The following is a 14,599-nucleotide window of genomic DNA, read 5'->3' as shown; positions in this document are numbered from 1 at the left end:
TCTGTGTATTGTTTTAGCCCTGTTGTTCAGAAGCCACAGGAATGAGGAGATGCTGTGACACTGGTTTTCATCTGTCTGGGCAAAACTTATTTCACTGACCTTTGAAGTAATTTATGGGGTGGAGCTGAAGAGAGAAAGGATAGATTTCTAAAACCTCTTCCACCAGTTTCAGCATCTGCACTAGAATAATAACTGCAGGGCTGTGACATCTTTGATGCAACCTGCTGGGGTAGTGGATCTACCACTTGGGAAAACCTGGTGTCATTTAATAAGAGAGCACTTCAAGAGTGTACTGCAGGAGTTAGCCTGAGAGATTTTGATAAGGAATGGTGGAATTCCTCTAGGATTTTCTGACCATCCCATAGAAATGATAGCATGGAACACATATCAGGTTTGCTGTAGGATTTAATAGAAAACAGAGGTTTTCATAAGACCTGACATGCAGCCTGCTGCTGGCAGTCTTCAATAACAAAAAGTCAGCTTGCGCCACTGTGCTAGAGGCAACTTACCAGAAGATACAAGAGCAGAGGCAGACAGGAGGAGCCAGGTCCCTCTTTCCACATGCTGCTGGAGGAATAACTGCAAATAAACGCAACATAAAAGCACAAGGGACCACGGGTTGTGTCTCCACCACTGATTCCTACCCACTTCACCTTAGAGCCAATTAGCCTTTGCCTTCAAGTGTTTCAGCTCATTTTGCACATTACCATGTAAACATTTAAGTATGAATGATAGTAGTATCACATCTGTAAGAACTCATCTTGGACTCAAGGGTTCTCAATAGGCACTAAGCCCAACACTAAAATCCCTCTTAGAGGAATATGGAGCTAAAATACAGCTCTAAAGCAGGTGGGCTGGAAGATGTGCTTCCTGAGGTGAGATCCTGGCAGTGCTCTTGCCACAAGCAGCAGCTTTCAAAACTAGCCATGCAAAGCAGTGCAGCTCTCCCAGAGCAGCCACTGCCAAAGGACTCAAACTCTGTGTGCTGAGTAGCGCTGTTGTACTCACAGCATCAAATAGAAACGTGCTTAGCAAAAAGAGAGTAATGGTTACAAAATGTAGGCACACTTGTTCAAAACATTGTTATTAGAGAGTTTTGTGGAAAGGCGGCTGTGCTTGGCAGGAGAAGTCCTGTGTTTCAGCTGAAGGAGCACCGGCAGCAATGCCCCCCACTGTGATGTGCAGCAGTGTTTGTGGAAATAAGGATACAGGGTGGATCAAGAGCATACGCAGATTACAGCAGCCTCCGCCCGCGTATACATCCTTGGCCACAGCCCAGGTCGCCACATAACCCTGTGCTGGATGGTGATCAAAGGGTTCAGCGTTAGCTGAGAAGGTCACACAGGGAGGAGGGAGAGCGGCAATCCCCAGCCTCCAGCCCACTCTTTGTTCAGATCGCTCACGAGTTTCCTAGCTGTGTTTGAACTCCCATCTCAAACACTGCTAGTGGTTTTGGGGAGATGAGCAATCAACCTTGACTTCACATTAACTTCATCTGAATTACATTCGGGTCATTTCCAGATAAGCATTTTAAAGCTTTTTGTTCAAGAGAAGGTGTAGACAGGAAGGGAAAAAGAAAGAGACTGCAAACATGGGGGAGGAAATTAGATTTGAAAGAGCCCTTTGGAGTTACTTCAATTAATCTGGGTACCAGAAACTGCTGGAGAAAGGCTCCTCTTAGAGCTACTGAAGTAGAATAGAGCATTTCAGGGTCTCACTTTCACACTGAAATAGCAGCAGCAGAGGAAAAGAGCTTTTTCTCCCAATTCATTTATCTTCACGAATAGGGCTGCTCTCAACACTCACAGCAGCAGCTCACCTCTGACAGGTTTTAGAAGCATGTGCCTGTGGCCTGGCAGAGGGGATGCATGCAGGCACAGCACCAGAGCCCTCAGACATGGTGGTTTGAGAAGTGGAAACAAACGTTTAATTGTGGCACCAGTGACAAATGGGGGCCTGCTGGTCATTCCTCACCTTGCTGGTTGTTGATGCTAGATGGGTGGTCAATGCTCTGAAGCACGGAATATGGAACAGCACTTGATTTAGAGGATCCGTTTGTACTAGGCAGAGCTTTCTTGATGAAGAAGCTAACTTGCACCTAAAGGCTTCACAATGCATCAGCAGCAGGACTAGGAGAATTTCATGTGGGCAACCCCTCAGTTATGAATTTCCATGCATTGCTCAATCTTCATAACACCAAGAAGATCCCTCAAAACAATCAGGCCAAGACCTAGAGAAGCACACTGACTGGTTTGCTTGCAAAGACTCTTGTCATTTCTGTCTCAGGTAATTCAGTCTGTTTAGGACGAGAAGCTGAGTGACTGTGTCCATTGGCGTAAGTGTGTCCTGCAACATTTATTCCCAAGAGCAACACAAAGCAGAGTAGAGGAGCAAGGCTGGCCAGGCTGCACAGCATACCATAAGGGAGGTTGTAAAGGTAATGTGCCTGGACCTATCTATTTTTGTTGCAAGTTAACAGGCCAGGTTTCTCAAGCAGAAGTGCCTAATTGACAAGAGTATGTCCTGAAGGTTGGAAATAGATTGATGGCTGACACTGAATAAAAGCCTATTTCCTTTTGGCTCACAGCAGTTTGGCACTGCTGCTGATACCACAAGTGTCTGAGTGCAGTATCAGTGCATATGTAGCAGAGAGAATATTTGTTGGAAACAGAGCCTAAATTATTCATGAGGGCTTTACAATCTTGAATCCTTTAATTCCTTCATGCCTCCAGTACAAAACAAAACACCAATGTTCCCTGCTTATAGATTTTGTAAAGCAAAATTGGCCAGCAAAGCCTGACAGGTGAAACAAAAAAATTGTTAAGCATCTATTACTGTACCTTCCCTGCTGAAATTAGTAGAACTGATGCTTGAAACAAAATCTGAGATCGAGCTCTCAAGGAAGCAGTGAACAAGTTTGTTTGCAGGTCATTTGTAATCACCCATTCCAGCAATATTTGCATCTTCCTCCAAAAACTCATTGTGACTACAAGGCAGGACTCAAGGCTAGATGGGCTACAGGTTGGATCCAGGTACGTGGCAGTTCCCACCAATGCATGTTTGTTTTCCAGTTATTCCTTTCAGTAGTGGGAAGCTGACTTAAATTCTTGTTGCCACTAGAAAAAGGAAAGGAGACCAGAGTCCTATAAATTGCTGTTCAGACTCCAAGTCCAGTATCAAAGCACTTCATAATTACTAGTCAAGTGCACGTCCTGTGGCCAATGACTTTTCCGCAGGAGCTCAGAGATATTATTAAATGTTAGAACAAGCTTTCTCATAGGCAAGAAAATTCATCGATGGGCTACTGGAGTCATACTTCATCTTCTCAAAGGGTCCTCTGGGAGCTTTCAGCTGGACAATATCTCTCAACACATAACAGAAAAATCCTAGTTTGGACAGAAATGCCTTCCACCTGAAAACTTCTATCTCATCTTTCTTCAGAAGGCAATGGGCTACAGGGGGAAAATAAGTCCTTTGTCAAGGGCAAAATCCAGGTCTTTCAACCAGGGCTGCATCTTGCCAGCAATTTTCACATGTTACTTCTCATTCTTCCATATGGAAGACCCTCTGTCCATTCCCAAAGGGCGACTAGCTGCCTGGTACAGGAGAGCCACCAAAATGCACTGTATGCAAAGTTGCCCAGTACACAGAGGAAACAAAGGGAAGAAGGAAAAATTTCTCCACTGACAAGCAAACTTACATGTAGCTTATAACAAAGGGGAGCAAGCAATATTCAGGCAGAAAGATGATTTTTCAAGCTGACAGAACTGATTCCAAACGTAGAGCCTAGCAGAACCCCAGTCCAAGCACAAAGCGAGTGCTCAGGAGACCCTTTTCACTTACAGTAGAATAGATGGGGCCAGACATTCTGGCAGTCTCACAAAGGCACAATGAGCGGGAGCCCTCTCTCCCCATATGCATATAAACACACACACTCTACAATCTTTCACTACAATGTGCCAAAGCAAACACCAAATCGACTGGTGTATTTCGGAGAGGTGGCAGAAGCTCATAAATATTTTCCATGCGATCCCCTGGAACAATCTAGTGCTTTCATTAGCACAAAGGTGAAAATATGCATAGTGCAGAAAAGAGAGATTAATTTTAGAAAGAAACATACATAAACAGAAGCAGGTTTCAGTTTGGCCAGGATTCACTCTGATCCCAGCAGAAGCAATGCCAAGTTTGAGCACTAGGCTGCATGGTCAGGCCCACCTCATGCAACACATCATGCTTTGTTTCCAGGTAGGTTAGCTGACAGTTGCAGCTCCTCAAAATCCTGTCCTCCTTGACACAAACTGATTTAGTTAAAAATGGGTGATGCATTCACATCCTTCTGCTCCAACATAATCTCTGGTTATGAAACAACAATGAGGTTGAGGCAATCAGATGGCAAGCCAGGCTAGCCAGTCTTAGTGCACTTACAGGCAGCAGGACCCAAAAGCTACAAGGTCCCATCCCAAAAGGCTCAGGAGACACTGATCTTCCTATAGGCCTATGATGAATCTCAGTGTCCAGTAGCATGTGTGATGTGGCCAATAAACAAATTGCTAGATTACAACTGAAATAATGGCAAAACAGCGTAAGTGTTATGCATAAGTGCTTAGTGGGATTTCATCATCTTGTATAGCTTATTTTTTGCCATAAACTTGGCTTGAAATCAAATTGTCATCTTCAACTTGTGATTTGTGGAGCCATGAAATTGGCCACAGTCTGCAAAGTGCCTTTTTGAAACCCAGAACCAGCTGAAACACTTCTTGCTGTTTGTTCCTACTGTTGCACTATACCTCAGTTGCACCCAGATGAATTTTCACAAAACCATGAGGGGAATCAACTTAAAAAAAAGTAAAAACAAACAAACAAAAAACTTTCAACCTGAACTGGTTCCCCTGATGATTTGCCATGTAGTCATACCAGACTTTTGCTGGCACTACTGAGTTAACAACACAGGAATTCAAGGGAAACGCTCCTTGAATCGCATCCTAAGGAAAGCAAAGCTCTTGTCAGTAGAGCGCTGTGCTCCCCTTACCAATGGGAAACATCTGTCAGCTAGGTCAGCTAGGACAGTTTCAACTGTCCAACCCATTCAGCGCACAAACTAGTGAAGTTCAAGCTAAGTCAAGGACTTGAACTGCTGTTAGGTTTCCCCGCCAGGTATCTCTTCTCCAAGCTGAACAGGCCCAGGTCCCACAGCCTCCCCTCATAGGTCTAGCCATCCACCTCAAGATTTCCCTACTGAAATTTTATTTACTGATCTAAAATCTCACTTAAAAACCTGCATTCACAAAACTCACAAGACTCTCACATCAGTATAAAGTGAAACTCAGGATAAGTTTCCCAGATGACTTGTGACTCTCATATGAAACCACTATAAAGATTTAGCAGTTGTTGCAATGTATGCAACAAAGATAACTACATCAGGCTTAGCCTCCAGCACAGTAGGGTCATGTATAGGGTTTCACATGAAGGTCATGAAAAGCTTCCAATGTTTGAAAGTTTCAAAAGAGATATAGCAAAACAAAAGCAAGAACATCTTGCATTTGCCTGCTAGCTCAAAGGGGTCTGACTTGTGTGCACGGGATTCATTCACCAAAATCAAATCTGCAACAGCGTACCTTTGGAGGTCCCTCCACACAGCATGGACCAGGCTGAAGGCAGAAGTGAAAGCAAGACAGACTGAGAAACAGAAGGTGGCAGGAGGTCTGCTCTTCCACCCTTGCTTTACCAAAAATAGTTCAAAAAGTTAGCTCAAAGGAGTTCATCTGGTAATTGTTGACCAGCAAACCAAAGGTGACCAGAGAGATTCAGTTCAAGTTACCTTCTCCCAGAAGGAAATAAAATATAGAAGAGCAACGTCAGGTAGAAAGAACAACTGATCATTTCTTAATGCCATTCAATTTTTCTATGCCTAGTGTCCTAACTGATTTACCGCTTTGTAAGCTCCATTTACTTTTGGTGTTTCTCACCAAGTGAATACTGAAGATCAGATGAGTTATTTACGTTTTAGGTTTTATTTTCTGATTTTGAGAGACAATTCAACTATGGACCACATAAGTTCATATTTCTCTATATTCAGCTAAGGAAGACTGAAGAAACCACTGAGAGCACTGACGCAAGACACCCTCAACAAAAGTTAGCCTTTGCAAATATTATACTTTCCAGGCTTAAGTACTGTATCTTACTTGTTGCAAATACAGCAAAAGCAAGGTTTAATAAACTTATCCATTAATTCATCTATTCATTTCTTAATACTTAATAAAATTATCTATTATTTTCATGTTACATTACCAAAGGGGAAATGGAAGACTTTCCATTTTTATATTTTAAATGCAACATAGATAAATTTTAAACCTAAGATTACTTCATGCAGCTCCTTAGTTTTCAGAATTTCTTATTACATCTGTGTTGCTTAGAAGCTATGTAATAAGTACAGATCATTGAACATCTGAAAAAGGGAGAAATAATAAACTCGGAAAAGCCCACATCTGAAAGTAATACATGAAACTGTGCTTACACAATTTCAAAAAATTCAAAAAGTATGCAACAAAATAAGGAAGGGGACAGATACAGAGCTGACAAGAATCGTCAGAGGAATGGATCAGCTTCAGAAAAGGGGACACTAAATAAGCCTTGGAAAAGGAGGAGACAACAAAGCAGAATGAGGCAGACATTTCTGCTTATGAAATGGAAAAAGTGAACATCTGTTAGCCATTGTTTTTCTTAACAGAAGGGTGAGAAGATACGAAAAGAAGTCATCAGGCAGAAAGCTGGAAAATGAGGAAAAAAAAGTACTATTTTACAAAGCCATGTGACAGCACTGTACAAAGCACCACCACAAGATGTTGTGAAGCCTTAGACCGTCCAAAGGTTCCAGAAATCATTAAACAAAGTTATGGCAGAAAGGTTCCTTCAGGGCTGTCAGATAGACACAAACATATCTGACAGCTCAGAACATCCCAAGCTGTGTAGGATGTAAGGACCAAAGAGGGTTATGATGTGGCCAGCATTATTGTACACTAGCCCTGTTTCTTATACTCCTTTCCTGAGTGCTTGCTGTTGGCCACAGTTAGGTAAGGAAAGAGAAGCCTCAGGGGAGCTGAAAGGCCCTGTTCTTGCATTTTGCCTTCAAGATTAGTCTGCTTGAGCCAGGACATTCTGTCACTTAGCTGAGCTTCGGAGGTGACAGCATCAGGCAGACTGAGAAGAAGAACCACAACACCTCTAAATGCTTCCAAGAAAAATGATCCCTCTTTATTATGCTATAGCTTGTCATATAATAGCAATAATCACAATTGGTTTGTAATGCACTCAGAGCAGCTTTGGAGATTGATTAAATGCTTCAGCTTCCCTTCAGGTTTAATCAAACCCAGCAGCTGTTTATCGCCCACAATACTTTCGATCAATAGAGCTTATGCCTTACTTATACCTTTAAAAATATCATGCTCTGTACTAGCTCCCTTGAAGGTGCAAGTAGTAATTACAACAAGTGATTGTACTCCATAGAGTCAAAAGTTACAAAATTGATAAAATCTCTGCAGTCACTACTGTAACACAGTTTTGAAACACAGCCTTTCCTAGCTGTAGATTTATCCCAAGTTCTTTTATAAAGGAGGGACTGGAAAGGCTGTGAGCAAAATTCTGCTCAGACCCTGCCATCAGCTTGAACATAAGGACCAAAAGACAAAGGAGTACACCTGCCCATCAACCACGTAACTGTCCTCCAGGAGCCCAGCAGCTGAGTAAAATCCCAGGGTAAGGTTACCAGAAAGTCCTAAGCACAAATGAGAATACTTCAATTTAGATGCTAGTGCAACAACTGAAAGCATCGGTTTTAATGATTCCATGAGGTACACTTCTACCTTGTGACTGCGCTCAACCAGCGATTTCAGAAGCATATTTTGATTACATAAAAATAAGCAAAAATAACACTGAAGACAGCATGAAAACTTCTGACTGACTTCCACAAGCCTAGGACCTCACACTCTCTATTAATCATAGTGAGTTAAGTGAATGGAAGTTGAACTCCAGGCATAAAATCATCAAATCCAGATGAAACATACTGGAAAAGTCCATTTCATCATGCTGCCAGACAAGACAAGACAAACTTTTGGCTGGTGCCTTGAGAAGACAAATATTTGGACAGGAAAAGAAAGAGCGGGTAAAGTCATTGCTTCTAAAATGATATGTTATGGAAAATCATTGCATCACTTTTAGTAGCAGTTCACAGCTAGTCATTAATTTTGCAAAATTACAGCAGCTGCTACTCTCTGAGGTCTTCTGGAGCAGCAGAGTGTCTTGCCTGCTCATAATGGGACAAAAAGCAGTGCCTTAGAGTACCACCACATGAAAAATAGTGTTTATGTGGAAGGTGACAAGATTTGGTTCGTTCTATACACAGCCAGGACCTGTATTTGAAAGAGACAGCATTAGGACTGGCTTTTCCACCCACACATGCACAGCAATACAAGTCATTTCCCCAGCAGGGAAGACACTGTAATATGGTATTAATGTCAGGTTGTGTCAACAAATACATAGCACACCAGGATTTAGGAACCCTTTATGTGGGCTAGCCCTCAAAACCTCATCTGATCCCAGCACAGAAAAGGAAGAGGAGTGAGAAAATTGACAAGCTACTTTAAAAAGCACTGCAAAACATGCCACATCCCACATTTGCTTTGTTAGGGATTGAGGCATATTGAGTTAATGATCAATAAAATCCAACTAAGAAAGGGGGGGAGGGAACATTCTGGGTGCTTAGAAGGCCTCAGACTTCCAGTCAATCAGGCAATGGAAGGAGAAAATGAATAAAATGAGATGAAGGCAGCCTGCTATTGTCCTTGCCATTCAGAAGAGGAGGAACGTGGGATAATCTAGAGCTTTTCCACTTTGTTTAGTTTTGCTGGGTTTCTCAGACTTGACTGGGATTTCAGATGTTAAAAAAAGGAGGGAAATGAGGAAAGACTGGCTCTTCAAATTACTTTATTAACCCAGCAAACATTTCACGGGTTTCAATTTCTGCCACTCTGTGTCTCTTTTCACACTGCTAGCCACTTGAAAGCATCTTGCAGGGGAGAAGCTACCAGAGAAAATAGTTTTGGATGCTCCTTGTTTATTATATGCAGATCAAGCAGTTCTTATTAACTCAGTCTCCGTTCTTCCCTCATAGGTAGCAGTGCTGTGATATTATTTGCAAGCAGCCAAGGTAATTACCATCCAGCAGGGTCCAATTGTTTTCAATTAAAAGCTTGACTGAAGTCTTTAGTTTTTAATACCATTGTGACCATCTGCTTTCACTGAAGTTCATCAGCAAAGGCACAGGTCTCATTCTAATGCTGCTTAATTATATGGAGGAACATTTGTGGGTTTTTTTGGTCAGAGATTCATTTTTCCCTGCTAAAGAAAAGAAATGGGCAGCAAAGGGGCTCCCTGGCTTTGCTACTAGCCTGCAGTAAGATGGAGCATCCAGGAAGATCATTACCTTTCTGCGAGATCCAGCTGTCATCACACTGACAAGAAAATCCAGCAGACCAACAGGAGAAAGCAGTTAGCCTCAGCCGCCCTCCTCTCCATTCAGTCACTTGCCTCCTTCTTCTTCCAGCAAATCCAAAAAGGCCACAGGGAAGAGGAGTTCATCTAAAAACAGGCATCACAATCCTTCCCTGCTGATTACACTTTCAGACTCTGTTCCAGGCCAGGAATGCAGGCAGGCTCTCCTGTCTGGGCACTGCTCCCTCCTCCTTGCACGTGTGGTGAATCTCTTGCAGTCCTGTATCATCTCAGATCTGAGTATCTCCAAATCCCTTACAGGCATTCATTAAGCCCTGCACAATCCTCAGGAGAAGTAAGTAAATATAATTTTCCAGATGGGGAAATTAGGGTGGCAAGAGGTTAAGTGACTAGCCTGAGGCCAAACAATAAATAAGTGGCAGAATCAGCATGAGGATCTGCAAAGTCCCAGGTTTCGAGCGCTAAGCTCCAGAAAAGGAAAAACAACACCTCAAGCCCCAAATCATCAGGACTCTGAACTCGTTTACTGCAGCTCTGCTTCATATGTGCCACTGCTAATAAGCATGACTGAACATTTCCAACTGTACTTTGCAGAGAAAGGCATAATGCGGGAACTGCTGCTCAAGGCAGGGAAGCACATTTGATATTGCTTCATACTACTGAGCCAGGCAGGCACACATCTTCCTTACAAGTGCCTGCTGCCATTTCTGTTACACATGGCTATTTCCAATGATCAGCCCCCCAAGAGGCAGGTACTTTGCCAAGTACCAGTTAAAGAAGAAGAATATATGGTATAACACTGTCAAAGCTGAGGAGATTCACTGCTCTAGTGGCAGTTTGAATCCCTAAAACAAGAAGCTGGAGACCTTTCCATCTTCTTGGCTAGTCATATAGGTACACTCATCTCCCAGGTAAATCCCAGTAGCATTCATCCAAGACTTAAGCCCTGCTCATCACTAATCTTTGGAGAAAGAGAAAGTTGAGTTTCAACCTTACACCTAGGGAGGCTGCTCTCCTTGGCACATGTCTTCACTCTAACACGGTGTATTAGACCCACATAACACTCCCTCCCAAAGGCCAACGATCCTGCTTCAAGATGGTACACCACACACGAGCACTAAATATATTAAATAAAGACTCTTGTACAGCCAAGCCAAGCCCAAGCCTTTCATGCTATACTGAGACTCCTACAGCTCCTCTGCAAAGGCATTGCAACTGGAATCTGAGGCTTGGGAGATAATTACTTCAGGAAATGGTGTAAATGACTTCAGTATTTTGAAAGTCTTGAGGTGTTGCTCTTCAACTACCTTCAGCTATTGCAAATGCAATGCAATCTGTTCCCATACAGGTTTCTTTTAAAGCTGTGTGTAGTATGTGTCCTAAATACATAATTACACACCAGAGTATAATGGCACATTGGGGCTTATTTTGTAACCAATATGCATTTTAAAAGCAAATTCTGAAGGAATATGTAGCAACAAACATGCAGCACACACTCTGGAAGATAGTTTTCTTACATTCTTGCTCCTAAGAAGCTCCCAGAGGCCTATTCCTGCCAGAGAAACAGACAAGAAAAAGTGAGAAGAAATAAACCCTTTCCTTAAGAATTACCTTGAAGAAAACATAATGATCCTGTTAAGAAAATAGTCCAGTAAACACATTCTTGGCATGACTGTCCTGTGAATTGGATGGCCTAGGAAACTGGTAATAAGATTTTGTATCTTTTCTTCCTGCATTTGAAACTAATCTGTGCTCATAGCAGTCAGCATAGCTATTCCAAAGAGCTTTTCAGTGACCTATGCAAAATGATTTGGCAGTGTCCTTTCGGGCAGCTCTTGCAGCACTATGTGTGCACTGCAAGAATTACAGAGAAATTTCTGCCCCTTTCCTAAGTACTCTCTATAATCCCCTGAAATCCAGTGAAAAGTCCTACAGTGACAGGAGCAATAATGCATCAGTGCATGCAAGTGAGAGATTTAAACAGCACTCTGCTGATGGGAGTCACCTGAGGTTGATCTCTAAAAGTATTTCAGACAACCACTCCTACTTAAGTTATTAGTAGTTCAACATGCTGCTTTATTCACTAATTCTAGCAAAAAATACTTGGACTCTTCTTTCTTTTGTAACCCCATGTGCATGACAGGAGCTGCTTTTTGAAAGAAGTGCATAACCCGTGGTAGTGCCTTTCCTTATCCTCCCAGCAAGCTTCCACCACTATGAAGAACACTAGATCCATCATGCTTAATTGGGAGCGTTTACAATTGAGATGCTGAAATTGGGTACCATCTGCATCAGGAACCAGGGACTTCCAAAGGGCGCCTATGATCTATATCTCCTTTCAGAAGCATTTCTCTTTCTCCACCAACTACAGAACGCAATTTAGCACAAATAGGCTCCTAATTCAGGCACTGAGTGAATTGATTAAAGAAAAACAAGAATTAATCAATTCTGCCCCTTGAAACTACCTGTTAGCTATATTTAAGAACAGGAGCTACTGGATGTCAGATGTACCCTGTTTTAAAGCTGAAAGGGAGAGAAATACCTTGCTTTCTACTTTATGGTCATTGTGCATGTAAGTAGGTGAGGCAAAGCAAGAAGAGAGGTATCAAGAGTCTGCATGCCAGTGAGTAAAGGCAGTGGTGTAGTCTGTGAAAATCCATTTGGACAAAGGGGCAGGGGAATGTAGGTCAAGGCAAATATCAAAGTCCTTGTGTGAATAACAGGGACTTGCTCTGCTTTGGTATCTGGCAATGACTCTATGGCATCCTTCAAAGCAATAAATAAATTAAACCACACTGTCATTGCAGGGAGGTTTTGACCATATTTGCAGAGGGGAATGAAACAAGTATGGAAGGCAGCCCAAGTTTAGGAAAGACAGGAGGAAGAGCTTAATATCTGAAAGGGGCCTGCAGGGATGCCGGAGAAAGACTCTTCGTCAGGGACTGTAGTGGTAGGACAAGGGGTAATGGGCTAAAACTTAAACAGGGGAAGTTTAGATTGGATATAAGGAGGAAATTCTTTCCTGTTAGGGTGGTGAGGCACTGGAATAGGTTGCCCAAAGAAGTGGCAAATGCCCCATCCCTGGCAGTGTTCAAGGCCAGGTTGGACAGAGCCTTGGGTAACATGATCTAGCGAGAGGCATCCCTGCCCATGGCAGGGAGGTTGGAACTAGATGATCTTAAGGTCCAGTCCAACCCTGACCATTCTATCATCCTATCATAACTACATTCTAGCTAAATATGAGACCACATTATCAAATCTTACATGCAAAGTAGACAGCTCTTCCCACTTACTCTCTTTATAAGCCAGTAGCCTATGCACCTATACTGTACAGAAATGTGCTTTTCTGCCCACAGGGCAGGCCCATGCACCAGCAAGCAAACAAGGCCTTCACATAAACACCCATGATGTATAGCTATAGGTTTCTCATTTGGATTCTGAAAGTGCAAATAAATCTGCAAGAGGCTGACATGGAAAGACAGTATTTGAAAGGAAAGTAATAATCTCTTCTTTACCAGATGAGATAATGCCATTTTTCCTACTATTCTTCAATCTGACTAAAGTAAAAAAATCCAAAGTTTATTTCTCTTTGTTATTGTTCTTTTGATTAATTCAATAAAAACTTTATAGAATTTTTAAGTAAAAGTGTATGGAAAATTACTCACGGCCCTGGGATTTGTCCATCAGGTCTGCAGCACCTTATTATTATTGAAGCTCCAAAGCAAGAAAAGCTTCATTCATTTGCCTTCTTCCAAATAGCACTTTCACCAAATCCCAGTGGGAACTGAAATTTCAATGTATGTATTTGAGGTCAAAGGGCTGCAATATTAATTAATGTTGAGATTTTACCATACTTTTTCAGACCTGAGGAAAAATGAGATTTCCAAGTGCATCTGCATCATAACAACTCAATTGTATCTCATAATCCATTATTTTTAGATCTGAACATTGCAGTTCAAGTCTGAGATAGCTGAGCCTAATGAGATGGATCGGTGGAAAAGGACCCTTCAGCCTCAAGACACGAGAGGCATGCCACACCAGTCAGTGCTAAGGGGGAGGCTGATTACTCCTTCAGGTTTTTCTGAATGATCTCTATGTTTTGGTCTCCTGACTTCTTTTATCTCTTCTCCCTAAGTCAGCACCCACCACACTTTTTTAGAAACATGTATTCTGCAGCAAAATGCTTCAGACCCAGCTGAGGGTGAGGAAAAAGAAAACCAGTACCTCACACTTTGTACATTTTCTTCTGCGTAAAAGAAAAAGCTCTCTCGTTTTTTTCACTGTTCTTATCTCTTCTTAAAACACTCAGACAGCTTAAAAACATAGTTGCATATTTCAAGAATATATGTGAAAAATAATATTGTCAGAGGATCGCTCTGAAAACTTGTATTTCAGTGAGCTTTGTGCCATTTCCTGAATAACACACTCAGATCTCATGTACTGTCTTATAATTACAAAAAATATAACTTGGTATAGCATGCACTATGTCAGGTTTGATTATGCCAGCAGAGAAAGACATGGGATACAGAGAGAGAATAAAGGAAGAATGATGGCTGTCTACTGACTTACCAATTTACATCTCTCTACAGTAAATCTTAAGTCCTTTGTGCTGTCAGTCATGCACTCCTACAACAGTAATTGCTGGAATATGAAAATCACAGCTTTGAGATCCATTTGTACTTTCACATATTTGCACCACCTTTCTGGGCTTATTGTTTCAGTGGCTGCAGCATCCCCTATCAGCATGGGCCCCATGATTTGAGGCTTGATGTTTCCCTCTGCTATGCAGCTTATGTGTAACAGCTCATACCAACACTTTCTTAATCATCCTCTCCAGTTCAAATTAGGAAAGAAAATGGAAAAAGTCCTCAGGAAACTGTAAATGTAGCAAATGGTCCTGTGCTAGATGACATATTTCAGGCCTATAAATCCCAATAATAATTTGTGATTGTGGCTAAAAATAACACACCTCCTCATCGAATATTTACTGTGACATAAATAGCCACCTAGCCAACATCATGCTTTTGAACAGATTAACAGCAACTGCGTGTTTTCAGCTGAAATGACACACTGGAAATTAATTAAGACAAAA

Source organism: Neopsephotus bourkii, unplaced genomic scaffold, assembly GCF_033783945.1.
Source record: "Neopsephotus bourkii isolate Nb327-2 ecotype Australia unplaced genomic scaffold, CSIRO-AGI_Nbou_v1 NB_1767, whole genome shotgun sequence".
NCBI classification, from domain to species: Eukaryota; Metazoa; Chordata; class Aves; order Psittaciformes; family Psittacidae; genus Neopsephotus; species Neopsephotus bourkii.
This window is presented reverse-complemented; position numbering follows the sequence as displayed.